Source organism: Chlorocebus sabaeus, chromosome 7 (genome assembly GCF_047675955.1).
Source record: "Chlorocebus sabaeus isolate Y175 chromosome 7, mChlSab1.0.hap1, whole genome shotgun sequence".
Classification (NCBI taxonomy): Eukaryota; Metazoa; Chordata; class Mammalia; order Primates; family Cercopithecidae; genus Chlorocebus; species Chlorocebus sabaeus.
This window is the reverse complement of record NC_132910.1, coordinates 41467929-41481872: the sequence shown is the minus strand read 5'-3', so window position 1 is coordinate 41481872 and position 13944 is coordinate 41467929.

Sequence of the window (13944 nt, the reverse complement as noted above, 5' to 3'; positions counted from 1 at the left end):
TGCTTTATCGGAGTAATAAGAATGTGCTAGAAAGGCCAAACAATGTGAACAATCTATTCTTTCCTGCAAGTGAAGTTGGTGCCAAGAAAGACCCAGCAGTACTGCTTCAAGACACAGTTAAGATGTTTCCATATGAATAATCTAAAAGACATTATTCTAGAGAGCAAAGGCACATATATGTAAAAATAGAACGTTTGAAGAATCCTGTGCTTATAGTGTCTTGGGAGAATGATAGACTACAGCTCCGACTTTAATTGTACTTTAGCTTATAAACCTTCTTTGAAAACGTATTCATTTTTCTCTAAACCCCTTTAACACTTAGTAAGCATTAGACTCTGAGGGGATACAAACATCTAAAATACTTGAACAGTGCAATTTGATGTTTGTTTTTTCCATTCTTTATAAACCTCCCAATATTTTATATTTCCCTCTATGACCAAAAGCAAGTTAGAAGCTTTCATTTTTACTGTCCACTAACATCACCTAGGGTTTTTAAAAAAAGACCCATATTCAAAGGCTTTTGTGTGTGTGTTTGTATGAGACAGGGTCTCATTCTATTACCCAGGCTGGAGTGCTGTGGCACAATCATGGCAGCCTCAACCTCCTGGGCTCAAGTGATCTGCTCACCTCAGCCTCCCAAGTAGCTGGGACTCAGAGACAGAGACCTTTCTGGATTCATTAAAGCAGATATTCAGGCAATTCTCACATGAGACTCTCTGGTGCAGGCTAAGGAGATCTGGTCTTCTGTGTGGTGTGTAACCATGGCCACCAAAATAATTAGTAGGACACACCTTTATACTAACTCATGTTCATTAGTCTGGAAAAGATTAACCTCAAACAGTCTCTTAAAGTTCAAACTTCTATCTTTCCTGAGTAGCTGATTCTTGAAATACCTTTCATTAAGTCCCCATGGAATTCAAAATAAAGTTAAAATTCTTAACAGAGCATATAAGACCCTTGATTACTGTCACACTATTGCATATTCAAACTCATCAGCTGCTGTGGGAGAACAGACTATGCCACACCAAAAAATGAAAGACTATTGAACTGAAGGCAATTAAAAGTAGATGCAAGAATGCTCTCTGCCCTCCCTCTATTTACCTAAAAGCAGGACATAGATATACAAAGACAAAAGATATCCCTACCAGGGAAAAAAAAGGTTAATAACTACAGACAACTTTAGAACACTACGGACCTGGCAATGGCACCAGAGGAATCTATATTAACAAGCTTTACTAAGAGCCTTTATCTGCCATTTATTTGTCTTTCCCCACAAGTTGCAATCCCTGGAGACTCACAGTCCTTTTGCTTTGTCTTTCACCTCTCTAAAAATTCACCGTTCCTTGTTGACAATGCTATACAAGCTGGAATTCAAAACCACTTCTTGGAAAATTACTCATTCCCTTGTTATCTCTCATGTATATATGAAATATTCTTGTAAATAAACTTCTACTTGCTTTTCTCTTGTTTATCTGTCTTTCTTTACAGAGATTCCTTCCAACTAAGAATTTATGAGTTTAAGCAAAAATTGTTTTCCTTCCCCTGTAGCTGCCTTGTACACACACACACACACACACACACACACTTACTTATACACACACAGCTTTTTGTCCAATGACATACATACATTTGCCATTTTCACATGCCAGGATCCCTCAAAGCTTCCAGTTTTGAATGTCTCCCTCCTTTTACCTATCCGGGTCTTATTCACTCATTTTACCACCCGCCTTGAGGTGTATGGCTGACTCATCCTTTTAGACTCCGCAAAAAAAGTGTTCTTTGATTTTGCCCCATTCCTCAGGATGAATTAGGTCCTTCCTACTCTCCTTATGATAGTGCTTTTATCACTGTATTACATAGCTAACTTGCCATTAATTACCTCACCAGGAGGTAAGTTCTTGTTGGTTAAGTAGTGGGTTACATTTTCCTCTGAAACCCTTTGGACAAATGCTTAGCATGCAACAGAGGCTCAGATGTGTATTGAAAAAAAAGGAATTATATGACTTCATTGAGGCATGTTATTATTCTCAAAGTTAATAATATTTCTAACTTTTGCATTGTCACTGAATATTTTCAAACCTTTGGCATGTTTCGGTGCCAAACCTGTGCAGCATGTTTTAGTTATAACTAGACATATGCATAGTTTTCTGTATATAAAAGTCTTCAGTTTTAGAGTTAAGCTTTTTGAAAATTATTTTATATATTTTAAATAACTGAAGTTACAGACTTGGGAAATGTTAAATGTTGTACAGATTTCTTTTTATATTAATATAAATTAACTGGATAATTCTATTTGGAAGGAAATTTCATGCTGAGAACAAAAAAGCTTTTCTTTGTACTTAGTTCACTGTTTCTATTGTATTTCATGCATAAAGTGAAGAGAAATGAAAAGCGAAGAAATTTGCGTAAATTGGATAAGCAATCTCCAGATCAGTGAGAAAGAACCTAATTATCCTGTGAAGATTCCCTTTCCTTCCATTTTTTCCATTAAAAGATGTAGGGGTTTAAAAGTCTACTTCCATCTTCTTAGAGTTCTGACTAAGTCTGAGAATTGAATTGACATAACATAAAATTAACAAGAGAAAAGCATAATACAAGTTTTATGTGGCATGAAAGCCCTCAAAAAAAAAAAAAAAAAACGAAGACCTGAAGAAGCAGTTTGAGTCAGTTATTCATACATTGGATTGGACAAAGAATAGTAAGTTATGGAGAAACAGCTAAGTTATGTGGGATGCTCAAAAGACGAGATATTTCAATGAAGTCTGTACAAAATTCTCTTGTTTTTGACTTCTCTTCCTGAAAAATAAAGATGTTGCTTCTTTCTCATATCAAGAGGGTCTTTCACATAGGAATCTCACCCTTTGCTTTTAAAAAACAACGTGAAGGTCAAAGTGATCTTTTTGTACCAGCTGTTTTCAAGTGTCTTTTACTTAAATAGTTAATATGCCATTAACTGTTACATGCACATTTTGAACCCTTCAAAGGGTAAAAGGAGCCTTGAAATTGCATAAATAAAGCTAGTTAATATTTAATGAGTGATTGACCAAATGCCAGATGTGAATCTACCGTGACCAAAGCCAAGGAAATATCTTTCAATGGTTTTCACAGCCTATGTCATTTGGGAATTGTTTTTCAAATATGCTGCTATAATAATACTGATTTTTATAATCAGGCATTTATCCTCTGCTTCTATGGTTAGATAAGATGTAAAAATCTTTGGATTTGTAATCAATGAACCAAAAATCATGTCTCAAGGAAGTATACATTATATACCTCAAAACTGCTAGAAACACAAAGATAAATCTACTATGCTATTCTGACTACAATAGAGATATTTCTATAGTGTAATAAAACTTCCTATTTGAATCATTTCCTTTCTTACTCTTTTATCTCCATCAGTTGCTACTCACTCTCCTATAGTATTTTCAGACTGATTCTACCAAGATGCCACAACTTAAATTTTCACTTTTAAGTGTTGAAACTCCTGGTTACTTCCATCTACACTTCTTTTCTTAGTCTCTTATTCTCTTTTATGTCTCTCCACACGTTTTATTTCCTCCTTCCCTCTCAAATATCTTTATCTTACTTATTGCATATTCCTAACTACCAAAGGACTGTTGCAGCTGGGAAGCTGACTCTGAGATAAGATCTCTTTTATTTGGTAGAAAGTAGTGTCGAGATTAACGACTATGGAAGGAAAAGGAAACGTTTAGGTCCATTCAGGCTTCTGTAACAGAATACCTTAGACTTGTTGGCTTCTAAACAAAGAAATTTATTTCTCATAGCTCTGGAGGCTTGAAGTCTGAGAGCAGAGTGTCAGCATGATCAGGTTCTGGTGAAGGTCTGCTTCCTCGTTCATAGCAGCTGTCTTCTTGCTGTGTCTTCACTTGGTGGAAAAGGGGAGGGAGCTCTCCAGAATTTCTTTCTTTTTTTTTTGAGACAGAGTCTCGCTCTGTCACCCAGGCTGGAGTGCAGTGGCGCCATCTCGGCTCACAGCAAGCTCCACCTCCCGGGTTCACGCCATTTTCTTGCCTCAGCCTCCCAAGTAGCTGGGACTACAGGCACCCGCCACCATGCCAGGCTAATTTTTTTGTTGTTGGTTTTTTTGTTTGTTTGTTTGTTTTTGTTTTGGTTTTTTTTTGTATTTTTAGTAGAGATGGAGTTTCACCGTGTTAGCCAGGATGGTCTCCATCTCCTGATCTCCTGATCCACCTGCCTTGGCCTCCCAAAGTGCTGGGATTACAGGTATGAGCCACCACGCCCGGCCCAGAATTTCTTTTATAAGGGCGGCAGAGCCCTCATGAGCTAATCACCTATCAAAGACCCCCATCTCCTAATCCCTTTGCATTGAAGGTTAGGATTTCAACGTATGAATTTTGGGGGGATACAAACATTTAGATTATAGAAGGAGGAAAGCAGGATGGAGGAGGGGAAAGGTTAAGCCACAACATAGTTACAACAAAGACCTCAGCTCAGTCAGTTGATCCCACAGGGAGCTCTGAGGCTGATATGGCTGTCAAAGTTTCTGAGTTTAAGCAAGGAACCAAGGCCTTTAAGCCTCCACGTGGATCAGTCATTAGTTGGGTACTACTCCTAGAATGGGACCATGACCTTGGGCAAGGAGACTATATCCACCTGAGCCAATTTCTGAAGAAGGCCGGTAGCTGAGGGCTCACAGCAACAATATTATCACTACCTAGGGAAGAGGTTCATCAGTCCTGAAAGGGGATCTCAGTGACACATCATAATGCCACTGGAAAGATCAAACTTGTTCGTGTGCCTTTTAACACAGAAAGCAAGACTAACACTTTCTAGGGAATTTAATGACCTTCGCTGACTAAGGACTTTAGATCACACTGTGATGCAAGACATGAAAATACTATGAGGTAAGAGATGAAATGTCTCCTTTAGCAAACTAACACTATTCAAGGGATTGAATTAGAGGGAAAAAAAGACTCAAGAAAATGGTGTGGGGATAGGAAGTACCAAGTATGGTGGTTGAAGGATGGGCACTCTATGGAACAAAGTGCAAAAGAAAAACTCCAAATAGCATGGGAGGCAAAAGGATTTTAAAGACCATGGTTGTCAATGTCTGACTGGAAGTTGTTAGCATTGCTTCAACGTAAATCTTTCTCAGTCACCCCCACTGAAGTCTTTATAGATCTTCTTCATCCAGCATCTTATATGAATTATATAATTTTAGCAGAAACTAAGTATAAGCTTCAAATTTGTGAATGGGTTGTATAGCATGTGTGCAAAGAACCTGGAACCAGAATTTGGCCATTTGAACATAAACCTTTGACAATTTTCATTAACATTAGCAAATGTTATTTATACATGGGCGCAGGATAGGGTTTACACTTATCTTAATAGATTTCAAGGGATGAGGAAACTCCAGGTTATGCTTGTGAACTGAAGTAGTTAAGCAATGAAATGCTACTAATACAGAATTTAAAAAAGGAACAGCTTTGGAGCTCATATGCAGTTGAGATAGCAAAGATGCACTAAATATGATAGAAGAAGGGACATTTTTTTAATTAGCTGTGTTCAAGGCCACATTCAGCCTGGATTTTTTTTTCCCGTGAAAGTTAGGGGTGCTGATGCAAACTCTACTTCAGCTGCAGTAGAAGGCATTTTGTGGCAAACATATTCACAGGCTTTGTCAATTGTATGTACATACCTGACAGGCCCTTAGTTTACAATTCCTTTTCTGGCATGAATGTTTGTGTCAACAACTTATTAAAAGAATAGAGCAATGAAAATGGGACTAATAACATCTGTTTGATAAAGAAAATCATTGTAGTTTTATGATTAAACCTAGAATAATTAGAGGGAAAAAAATGAAAACATAATCTGTCATTTATCAGGTACCTACTCTGCACCCAGCCCTATGCAAGGTGTCTCAAATCCTCATACAGCTCTGAAAGATAGTCCCATTTTACATTTTGTAGAGCCCTAGGATGACAAGGGTTACATCTTTCAAAAGGACACAGAACTAGGATTCAAACTCAAATTTCTGGTTAAAGATTCATACTTTCTAAATTGCTGAGAAATTTTGAAATTTTCTCATCAATTCTGATAAAAACAAATGATCAGTCTGACATGCTTTAGCAAATTCCTATGTAGAATATAAATGATCATAAAACGGAAAAACGGAAGATCAGAAGATGAAAGAACAAAAAGATCTTTGTAGAACTGTTGGTCAGTTGCATTGAGGTATCTTCGATGGCTAATTAAGAAAGTATTGGTAATTAGCAAGAACATCATTGTAACTATACCTGCATATTATTTGAATTTGTTATAAAACACTCACTCAATTTTGTAAATTATAATATCTTAATTCTTTCATATTTTATCAGTGGTTACCAACATTCTTCTGTTGACTTTAGGAAATGTAGCTGAACTTGTGGGCCTAAATCATATTTGTAGTCTGTGAAAAAAAAAAATCTATAAAATCTGTAACTTATAAAATGATATACATGTGGGAAGAACAGGCAAGGATTATCCTTTACTGAATGATGCCTAAATCAGATCTGTCCATGTTTAATTTCATTATACCTTAAATTTATAGATGTCAGGCCACTGGAGTACTTGCGTCACCACGCCCCAGTTCCATTGGCTAAGCATGGAGAGAGACTCTGTTCGGGAAAACATAAGGGAAAAGAACAAGAGTCTCTGCCTGGTAATCTAGAAAATTCTTCTGGATCTCATCCAAGACCACCAAAGCTATACCTCTGTAAGTCTGCAAAAAACACAGCGATATTAGACTTTGGTCCCAAATCCCTTCAAATACCTGGAAAGCCTTCTCAAGAAAGATGGGCACAAATAAGCCCAGACTGTAAATACTACAATAAATACCTAACTCTTCAATCCCCTGACACAATGAACATCCACAAGCATCAAGACCACCGAGGAAAACATGACCTGACCAAATGAACTAGGTAAGTCACCAGGTACCAATCCTGGAGAAACAGAGTCATGTGACCTTTCAGACAGAGAATTCAAAATAGCTGTTTTAAGGAAATTCAAAGAAATTCAAGGTAAAACGAGAAGAAAATCAAAATTAGATCAATTTAACACAGACATTGAAATAATTAAAAAGAATCAAACAGAAACTCTAGAGTTGAGAAATGCAACTGACATAATGAAGACTGCATCAGAATCACTTAATAACAGAACTGATCAAGTGGAAGAAAGAATTAGTGAGCTTGAAGACAGACTGTATGAAAATACACAGTCAGAGGATACAAAAGAAAAAAGAATAAAAAACGATGAAGCACAAGTGTAAGATCTAGAAAATAGCCACACAGGGGCAAATCTAAGCTGTTGGCCTTAAAGAGAAGGTAGACAAAGAGATCAGGGTAGAATGTGTATTCAAAGGGGTAATATCAAAGGACTTCTGAAACCTAGAGAAAAATGTCAGCATTCAAGTACATGAAGGTCATAGAAAACCAAGCAGATTTAGGCCAAAGAACACTACCTCAAGGCATCTAATAATCAAACTCCCAAAGGTCAATGATAAAGAAAGGATCCTAAAAGCAGCAAGAGAAATGAAACAAATAACACACAATGGAGCTCCAATACATCTGGCAGGAGACTTTTCAGGGGAAGCCTACAAGCCAGGAGTTACATAACATATTTAAGGTGCTGAAGGAAAACAAAAATTACCCTAAAATAGAATATTCACTGAAAATATCTCTCAACCATGAAGGAGAAATAAAGACCTTCCCAGACAAACAAGAGCTGAAGAATTTCATTAACACCAGACCTGTCCTACAAGAAATGCTAAAGGGACTTCTTCAATCTGAAAGAAAAGGATGTTATTGAGCAAGAAGAAATCAAGGAGTTCCATTGATTCTAATTTCTTCCAAGGAAGAATTAGAATAAACTTGCTTAATAAGCAATCTCTCAGTCTCCTCAATAGACCTGAAAAACTTTTTCAAAAATTATTTTGGCCCTTAGTAGATGACTTTACCTCATTAGAAAAATAAAATTCACCAGAAATTACCTCAATTTTGCCATCTCAGTTACAAATATATCTTCTCCCACTCTCATCTTTCCCTTTTTTTCATAGAGTGTACAAATCAGTGGATAAAAATAAACCTATCTGTAGGCACATTAAGAACCTGTGAAAATTCAGAACATTATGGACAAAGAGAAACTTCTATAAACTTTCAGAGATAGGGAAAAAAAAGAAGGGGTATTAACAAAAGATGGGTCAAAATTACTTTGAATTTCTCTATAGCCACGTAAGAAGCTGACAAAGTCACAGAGCGATGTGCTGAGATTGCTGAAAGAAATTGATTTTAAATTGAGGATTTGAAATCAATCCATATTCAATCAAGGACAAGGAAAGAATAAGAGTATCTTAGTAATGCAGGATAGCAAAGAATTACGTCCCATTAAAATGAGAGACTAAAACAAGAAAGAAGAAAATATGGAATAGATTCCATTTGGAGAGACATAAGGGAATCTTCACTATGAGAGTAAGAAGAGTCTCCATATGACAACTGTTCACCAGGCCTAGAGGACAATGAACCCAGATTGGAGCCAGAGAGCAGAGATACTTCTTAAAAAAAAAAAGAAATTCATAGAATGATTCATGTGTCTGATCATTTTGAAGATTTAGACAATGGGCAAAGGGTTTAGAATTGAATTGTGGTGAGTACAGAGAAAACTAAGAAAACAAGCCAATGAAAACAAGATAACTAGCTCCAGAGAAAACTCATCTGTGACTGACACTTGCATAATCATCTTAATGTAAACGTAACATATTAATCTAATCAAACATTTGATCTAGCTACATTGGTAAGTTTGGTGGTAGTAAGTGGGTATGTCCATGGGGCTTGGGGGAAGAAAGTTAACTGCTCTTTTTCCTCAGTAGCAAGTGATCAAATAATTCCTAAAACTGAAATCTCAAGTAATAGGGATACAAATGTGATCTTCAGAACCATTTGTTTGTCTTTCAAAAGTTTCTATGCATGTAAAACTTTAACAAAAACAAAATGCAAAATACAATAAAAAACAAAACATTATAAAGGACTAATGAGATCCCATCCTCCCATGGGAAGTATGGCCTAGTAAGGGATACAGTCAGGTAATAAGCACATAAATAAAATGAAGCAACAAGTTCTAATATGTACTGTGAGAGGAACAAAAAGGGTGCCCTGATAGACACTAGCTGGGTAGGAAATTTTTTTTTTTTTTGCATTGAATGAATCAGGAGAATTTTAGATTTTACCTAAGGAGGTGAAATGTCAGTTGAAACCGTAATGAAAAGTCATGCATAGCTGGGGCTGGGTTTGGGAGAGTGTTCCACGCAGAAGGAAATATCAGTCTAAAGACGTAGAGGCAGGAAACAAATGAAGGTTTAGAGGAACTGAGGAAAGGCCTGAGTGTTTATAATAGGTGCGAGGTAAGATGGAGAGTTTGAGATGAGTTTGGAGAAACAGGAAGGGACTAAGTCATGCATGGATTTTATTTATTTAAAAATAAGAGTGTTTAAGGAGGCAAATAAACATATCTAAATATCAAACTGGCTTCCATGTTGAGAATGAATTGGAAACAGGCAAGATTAGAAGTAGGGGACCTCCTAGAAGCAGTCCAGGCTAGGGACAATGAGATGTGCTCTAGAGATGGAGAGATGTGATTAAACAGAAAATGTCTGAGACATAATATGCAAAATTGGTGATGAATCCAACGTGGTGGGTGATAGAAAAGGAAGTATTGAGGATTGCTCTCATATTTTGCTTAGGGCAACTTGGTAGATGGAGGCTCCACTTATTAAAACAGAAAATGCTGGAGAAAGCACAGATAGAAGTGTGCAAGTAGAAAAGTGAGTCTTTTTAATGCACAATTTAAATTTCAGATGCCATTAGTTATTCAAGAGGAACTGTGAATCTCACAACTGGATTTGTTAATCTGAAGTTCAGATATGTAAGTCAGGGAGCTATCAGAATTCAGAAGGCATTTAAAACCATACGAATAGATATGATCACCTAGACTGAGCAGGTAAAAATGGAAAATAATAATACTCATGGTTGACCTCTGAGTAATTCTAAAAATTAGTAGTCAAAGGAAAAGGATCAGAAGAAGAGATTAGGTGAGTTACAGACTAGTAGCAAATGACTGCTTTTCTTTTTCAAGTAACAAGCAGTCACATTAAGTAAAAAAATCAGAGCAAATTTCTCAACCAATCAGAGTCACAGATGTCAAGAAGCCCAGAGCTTTTAATGCTCAGTTGTACTTTAGAATTTTAGTTAGTAAAAAGCAAGTTATTCCAAATGCCTATTGATTTTTACATCTTCAATTTGTTTTGCCACCCATACAATTTTAAAGCTGGAAGGGTCCTCTATTCACTTCTCATAGCTTCTGTAACAAATTACTGGAAACTTGGTGGTCTAAAACAACAGAAATTTATTATCTCACAGTTCTGGAGGTCTGCAGTTTGAAAGTATAATAGTATCACTGGGCCGAAAGCAAGGTGTCAGCAGGGCCATAAAATCTTGGCAGGCTCCAGGGAGAATCCATTCCTTGCCTCTTCTGGCTTCTAGTGGCTGCTGGCATTCCTTGGCCTGTGGTTGCATCATTCCGTGTGGCTGCATTCCTCCATGGCACATTGCCTTTGTCTCTCCAGAATCAAATATCCCTTTTATTAAAAAAAAAAACAACAACAAAACGTGATTCCACTTAAGGCCCACTTGGATAATACAGAATAATCTCTTCATCCAGAATCCTTAGCTTAATCACATTTTCAAAGTCCATTTTTGCCATGTGAGTTGACTTTCACAGTTTCCATGGATTAGGAGTGGGATATTATTAGGGAGTATTATTTGGCCTACCACAAGTCTTCATACATTATTTAACTTGACTATTTGTCATTTTTGATAAGAGAAAATGAAGCAGAGTTAAAGTTACTCACGCAGGTGCATACTCAATCACAGACAGGGCTGAAACTGGAGGCCAGTCTCCTTGCTGCAGAAACCACGCATTAAATTAGAAGCAAGATGACATTTTTTTTTTTGGTTCTCTGACACTGGTTTTGTACAGGCAAGCTAGAGATTTTTGAGTCACAGAGATTAAAAATAAAAAATTTGAAAAGAAATTTTAAGTTGTATGATTTTATTTTTATAACTGAAAATTACTTTTAACAATTATACTCACAAAAGTTCTCATTTATAGCGATAATTCATAATTTAATACATTTTATTATAGAGTTTAGTGTCTTCAATTAGTGTTTCTTAAGGGAATTTGTGAACGACTTTCCTGAGGGTTCCAGAGACTTGACTTTTGAAGAAAGTGCTCAAAAACACTAGGATAGATCTGTATACCATAGCACTGGTGATCTGGTGATTCAGATAATTAAACTTTTTTTTTTTTCCGTCAAGTAACTGGAGAGATAGAATTAAATGGTATGTGGTTCCAATCATCCCTGTTGAAGAAGCAGGCAAAGTAAGCAGGGTTTACATGTTTCCCAAACCACTTTTACACCCAGATTAGTATACATTTTTAAGTTTTATTTGTTTACACTTTATGCATAAACACTTCTTAACCAAAAATTACGAAAAAAAATTAAAAACTCCGCCGGGCACAGTGGCTCACGCCTGTAATTCCAGCACTTCGGGAGGCCCAGGTGGGCAGATCACGATGTCAGGAGTTCGAGACCAGCTTGGCCAACATGGTGAAACCCCGTCTCTACTAAAAATACAAAAACTACCTGGGTGTGGTGGTGGGTGCCTATAGTCACAGCTACTTGGGAGTCTGAGGCAGGAGAGTTGCCTGAACTCAGGAGGCGGAGGTTGCAGTGAGCCGAGACCACGCCATTGCACTCCAGCCTGGGTGACAGAGCGAGAGTCCATCTCAAAAAAAAAAAAAAATTTAAAACCCTGTCTTAGACGATAAAATCAAACCACAGTAGATGTTCATATGGTAAAATTGTTGTTGTCAGTCATCATTGCAAACTTTTCCAAGTGTCACATCAGTCTCACATAAAAAATCATAAAATGTAGGAGAAAAACATTCAAATTCAAGTTGATTATTCTGCAGTCACTCAAAGCTGTCACAGAAAAGAATGAAGACATAATATTAGCATATCTTGAAAACAGGTGGGACCTGCCTACTACTGTTTGGAGCTCTCATATATGATTCCTGATTGAGGAACCTTTTCCAAATATTAATGCATTCAGCTCCGCCACATCTTTTCTGAAAAATTTGTGTTGACAAACACTATATTTTGAATCTAACTTCCTTTTTTGTTGTTGCTGAGACGGAGTCTCACTTTTTCACCCAGGCTGGAGTGCAGTGGTGTGATCTCAGCTCACTGCAGCGTTGACCTCCTGGGCTCAAGTGATCCTCCCACCTCAGCCCCATAAGAAGCTGGGACTACAGGCATGTGCCATCATGCCCAGCTAATTTTTTTTTTTTTTTTTTTTTTTTGTATTTTTAGTAGAGACGGGATTTTGCCATGTTTCCCAGACTGGTCTTGAACTCCTGAGCTCAAGAAATCCACCTGCCTCAGCCTCCCAAAGTGCTAGGATTACAGGCATGAGGTACTGCACTGGGCCTTTGAATCTAACTTCTGTGCTCAGGAAAGTTCTTAATTCCATTCTTCTGCATCCTTATGAATATTTGTTATTTTCAAAGCATTTTATTTTCAGCAATTCAGTGGTATGTTCACTGTGCAATTCACTGTGCGTGAATTCTGCATTTCCCAATGTTATGCATTCATTTACATGTTCATTGTTTATTTGGATATCCTCTTTTGTCACGTCCCTGGTAGAGGACTTATGTCTATTTTTTTTTTCAGCTATACTTTATTTTCTTATTGATTTGTAAGAGTTTCTTATATGTTGTAAACATAAATCCTTTGTTGGATATACACATTTTATTCAGAATATCTCTTTCCCTTTGGAAGTTACCTTCTCACTTTCTTAATTTTTTTTTACACTGACCAATTATTAATTTTAGTATCAAACAAAATATCAACTTTTTTTCTATTACGATAGGGCTTGAAAAATTATTGTTAAGAGGTGAGTGGATCACGAGATCAGGAGATCACGACCATCCTGGCTAACATGGTGAAACCCCGTCTCTACTAAAAATACAAAAAAATAGCTGGGCGTGGTGGCGGGTGCCTGTAGTCCCAGCTACTTGGAAGGTTGAGGTAGGAGAATGTCATGAACCTGGGAGGCGGAGTTTGCAGTGAGCTGATACAGGGCCACTGCACTCCAGCCTGGGGGACAGAGTAAGACTTCGTCTCAAAAAAAAAAAAAAAACTATTGTTTAGCCTTGTTTTGAATCACATGATCAGCCAGCTGTATGAATTTAAATAACATTTTTAAAAGCTGGAATATTGAAGGACATCAACCTTAAAAAAATGAATCTTCAGGTGAAGAACCCAATTAGAATTCATGCACAATTATTTGAATGAGAGTTATGTGTTAATGTAGCATAGTAAGTAACCGTGGGTTTGGCATCAGGCTTGGTTCATATATTTCTTTTGACATCTAGTTCAGATTAGTAGATAATATAACCTTTATGAGTCTTCCAGTAAATTCCTCTGTAAAACTGGGGTAATAATGCATACCTGATAGTCTCTTAAATAGCTACCATATATAAGATGCCTTAATATGACATTATTCTCAGATGCTACTTTTGTAAACATGTCAAAGTACCAAAAAATGTTTTCAACCGGAGGATGCAGTGAAGTTTCCTGCTATCACTAAATATATGAATCAAAATATCCCTATACCTGTGGAATAAACATAACTCATTTGAAAGCAAGAATTATGAAGCACCATTCAGATGATGGATGGATGCTCACAATTTTACTTTACAAATGACACTCAGGTACTTAATCAATTTTTAAATTGCTTTTTGAGAGATGAAAAATAAACTCATATATCATCAACATAACAATGTCAGCTGAAATTATGCTATAGAATG